The sequence below is a fragment of the Diadema antillarum genome, unplaced genomic scaffold (assembly GCF_040938485.1).
Source record: "Diadema antillarum isolate AM-2024a unplaced genomic scaffold, OU_Dant_1.0 scf00000159, whole genome shotgun sequence".
NCBI classification, from domain to species: Eukaryota; Metazoa; Echinodermata; class Echinoidea; order Diadematoida; family Diadematidae; genus Diadema; species Diadema antillarum.
The window spans coordinates 1,025,573-1,030,686 of NW_027271048.1; positions in this window are offsets into that span (position 1 = coordinate 1,025,573).

Below are 5,114 nucleotides of genomic sequence, written 5' to 3' on the forward strand. Positions count from 1 at the left end.
GATCAGTTACTAGCCATCCCCTTTAAAATTGTGCTTCATTGCACATATTCGCTGACAGGTAACTGACAGGTGCTGTTCATGGATTCAAATGTACCCCGGTGAGCAGCGAATGGAGACCGATTCAATCGGACCGCACATGTTTCCCCATGCTAATGGTTAACCAACAGTAGCATTCTCAGTATTTCACATTTTACACTGTCAATTTTCTCATTTTATATTAAAAGTGCAAAGTAAAATGAAATATTCAAAATTGTGAATGAAATTGTGTACATCACACGCTCTCCGTAATATTCCTCTAAAACATGTCCTGAATTTTGAAGTTGAATATAATGCATCCCATATAGCGTGTAGTTTACACACCCATGGAAGTACAGATTGTAGGGCAATGTATGTGTATGCCATGTGAGTTAAAGCTGAAAGGGATCGTACAGTTTTGGTTGAAACCTAATTTCAGGTTTCTAACATTTTTTGGTGAGATAATGAGAAACCTCTTGTGAAATATGAAAGAGCATGTAATCATATAAGGAATTCAACGTCTATTTGATGAAAATTGGTTTTGAAATGGCTGAGATATCCAAAAAAGAGCGATTCAAATAAAGTGTGGGACCCACACTTTATTACGCTCACTTTGTTTTACTTTGTTTTTGGATGTTTCAGTCATTCCAAACCCGAATTTCATCACATAAACTTTGAATTCCTCTTAAAATGGTAAGCTCTGTACTATATCATAAGTGTTTTCTTGGTATCTCACAAAAAGTTAAGAGCCCAATTCTCATCTCCACCAATACTGTATTATCCCTTTAAACTGTTGCAACTCAGGCACGGGAAGTCTCATATCTTATAAGGATTTTTTTTTCTGCCTGTACAGCAGTGCTAGTATTGATTGACACTAAACACAACGGTACATTTATGACATTGTGCTGGTTTTGTGGAGAAATAATGCACGTTGTTATCACTACCTATTCATGGAACAGCTATTTTTTAATTAAAACATTTTTAAGTATACTAAGTAAATGTGAATCTCTGTGGTTTCTTATGTATTGTTGTGGCTGTGTGACGTCTATCGTATGTTTTGGTATGTGTTTGTGAGTGTGTGTACTGTATACACCATATACATGTATTTTGCGAGTCTAATTGTTTTGCAAATCGGGACTTCCAGACAATTTCACGTTTCCAAGTGGTTAAATTTGTGATGTTGTAGTACAGTTACTGAACGGAGAAACGTATGCATGCACGTCACAGTCATGTAGGGGTCAGAGTTAGTATTTTGCATTTTTAAATTTGCGAATAGCGCCCAACTCATGAAATTTGCAAATATAAAAACCTCGCAAAATATTTGCCATATACAGTACATGTATGTGCGTGTCTGTGTGTGGTACCTAGCGTTCATTTTTTTTTTTTATTATGCTAAATTAGTGCCAGGAGTATATATCATTTGGGTTCCTGCTATGTTATCTCCATGATTCTCACATTTTCAATAAAATCTCAGTAAAAAGGAGAAAGCTAAAAAATGTGTGTGAATGGATGTAACGAATAATGTACTTTTCAACAGAGATTTATGCCAAAGACACTTGATAGAGTAAATTGAGGATGCACTGTCCTGACCCCAAAATGGTTTGAGATATAAAGCTCTATATATTACAACCATTCAAAAAGAAATAATGCCTCTGGTATAGACTGAGAAGAAAACTCCTACTGCACATAACAAAGAAATGGAGAGAAGTATTTATTTCGGCAGATAAAGAACAGTTTCTTTATTCCAATGCTAATGTACAGTATGATATCTATAAAAACATTACAAAATTATAAATGATATTAAAGGCAGTGTAACACACAACATACAAATATTAAAATGCATTTTCGATCATTTCAGAATATAACATCCATTCAAAAACTTGAATTAAAAAAGATTTATTTGTCAGACCTAAAATATCACAAACAACTACCAATTTATGAGGGTCAGGTTTGTGCAAATTTAGTACGTTTAGTTTCAACCATGGTCCAGAATTCAACCCATGGATATGAAGGACTACACTGTATTATCAAGAATACAAGTTCAAGATGTGAAAGAATCTTGTAGTTGCCACTGTCACTGTCACTGTCACTGTAGATAGGATGCATGATATACACATGTATTTCTGCTGATGGAATTGCTATAACAGATATTTTAAAGAATGTATGTATATATACATGTGAATATATATACATACACTGTAGATGGATCAGTTAAATAAGTTGGCAGACAGATCACACCACATATATATATACAGCAAATTACAGATACAGTTCGACCTCGATTATCTGGCCTCCTTTTATCCGGAAATCTCTATTATCCGGACATGTTCACGCAGTGAAGGACTTTTTATTTCATCCTAAAATTCAGAAAAACAGTGACTTTAACATCTTTTCATGGATCTATTTCACTAATTTCATAAGATGTGCATGATAGGTTTCTCAATATCTAATGAGGTACAACATGTATGATTTTCACATAAAGATATACTCTACTTTTGTGAAGAAGGAACTACAATTTTGCGCAGGCTAGCATAGATTAGACCACCGTTGCGAGGTACGCTACCTGCCTAGCTGCCAGTGCACTGGGACGGCAGCTTGGACGGCAGCTTGGACGGCAGCTATATACGTTAACATTGTGTCTCCCATATCCAGCCAATTTGCTTATCCGGATGAGTGCCGGTCCCGACATGGCCGGATAATCGAGGTCGAACTGTAGTGTGTTTGCATTGGACTGATACAAGGCAAAATTCTGGGTTCATTTTTTCATAACATTTCATATCATTCCAGAAGAAGAGAATCAAAAAGTGTATGTGTATGTCCACAGCTTGTCACACAAGATCAATAGATACAAATTGTTCATGTGGCACATATGGGCAGTTTGGCACTCATGTACTTGTTTTAAAAAATAGATAAAAAGTGTGCTGTCCAATTAGCAGTTTATAAAAAAATGTATTCATTTACACTTTTATCAATAGAATATTTTGGGGACTAAAACATTGGTACTACTATCTACTTTGTTGATGATAAAATATAATCTTCAAAACTGGAATCTGATGAAAAAGATGATAATGGTAGTCATTTTTATCACCGCCATCATCACTGTTCTGATTAAGACATTCATGATGACACATTTACGATATTTTCTTGATTGTTAAGCGCTTTTTAAGTACTGTTGGTGCTGCCTGGAGCACTTCACGAACACAACCCTAATTCCGACATTTATCGCTACATCTAAGTTCCCTTCACTGCATGTGCACTGGTGCATCACCTTCACTTCCACTGGAGTAGTCCTTGTCAGAAATCATTTTAACCTGACACTGTGTTTATGGTCCTAGGAACACATACAGAAAGAGAGAGACTATTACCCTACACAGATAATCTTGGCATCAGCATGCATGCAAATCTTCCATTTTGTTTAGTCCCTCTTCGGATGAGTTTACAATATCTCACTGGCTTTCAGTCAAATGAACTCTGAGCAATGTGCTAGAAGTGCCTTTTTTTTCTGGAAAAAAAATGGTGCTCTGGTGCTATATTTCATATGCATGCATGCCTTCCATATGTTTCACTCCCTGGGTCCTAATACACTGCATGGCGCATGTCAGATTAATTACACGCAATACATGGCAATAAGTACCCTAGGTCCTGGAGCGTTAAACCCATGGCAAGGACAAATACTGGCATTGGGATATACTATTTGTTTGATACATTAAACTTTGGCGACTTACTTCTCTTGGGGAAAGAGAAATGCAAAGAATGAGAGGGTATCTAGGAATTCATCACTGAAGAATAAACCAGCAAAACAGTAACTGTGTCATTTTTCAAAAAACAATCCACCACTGACTTGGCAGGATCACCATTAAGAAGACATGTGAGGCTCAGTTAAACTACAATACTGGTTGGTTTCGGCAATACCTGGGTATCTAAACTTTTGTTTACTGAAATTAACACTTCTGATGCTTTCATTACATATCTTTATGAAAGGAGACATCTTGAATACATAAACTGCAAGTTTATCAGTATTACCAGTATTTTTTTTAATGTCCCACAAACAACTGCTAAGGAGTTTAGGGAAAAAGTGTATAAGGCACATCCAAAAGACATTTTGATAGGACGTTACTCTTGGTATGATTTATGACAAATTATTTCTATCAAGGCATTTTGGATACATTAGAGCATCCAATTTAAGCAGGTAGATGAATTTCTTGAGGAAAAAGAAAGATAACCGATACATTTGCATCCTCTATCTAATGTGCATTATGTCAACAGGCTGATAAAAATCAATTCACATTTCACAGGTTTAGATACAGTACACAGTTTGTGAGCAGGCTTTAATACACACATGCTAAACACCAGTGGCACCAGGTACATTTTGTGTGCTTACATCCTAGGTGTATAAAGTGAGCTGGAAGACAGGATAGGTCAAACTGTGAGGTGCATTGTGGGATATTGGAAGTTATAAACAGAAATCTGGGCCCTGTTGATAAAAGCTGAGAACAAAATATACAGTTGTAAGTCAGAAAATCAAACATAAGTCTCTGAATATTCAAATCTGATTGCCTGATACCCGACTTACAAATGTACATTTGACTTTCTGATTTATGTTTGATTGCCTTGTTTGATACAAGTAGGGGACCCTGGTCTCACCATCCTTGGTATTTTTGTGTCACAAAGAATCTATGTCAATACAATGAGCACTTCATGAAGTTCAATAAACAAAAAGAAGAAAAGATTAAAGAAGAAAATCATGGTTTATCCTTTGTTAACCCGTTCCATACGGGAACCTGGTGGCCTGTGTATTAAGTCTATGGGGATTTCAGATTTTAGAATGGAACAGGTTAAGCTTACACGATGTCCCTGTTTATCTGAGCTGGAAAATTGTCTAACAAGACCTCATGCATGCACATGAACAATCATAGGATGGACTACTTTAGGAATGATATTATCAAGATGTGGAATGTAGGATTGTACAATGTACATCACTTCTTGACAAATCTCACGCTTCACTCTCTTGCATAATGATGCTACACATAAAGAACTATGAATCACATTTTGACACTCACAAACCACTGCTACCGAAAGTCGCAGTTTTTGTGCTGTTT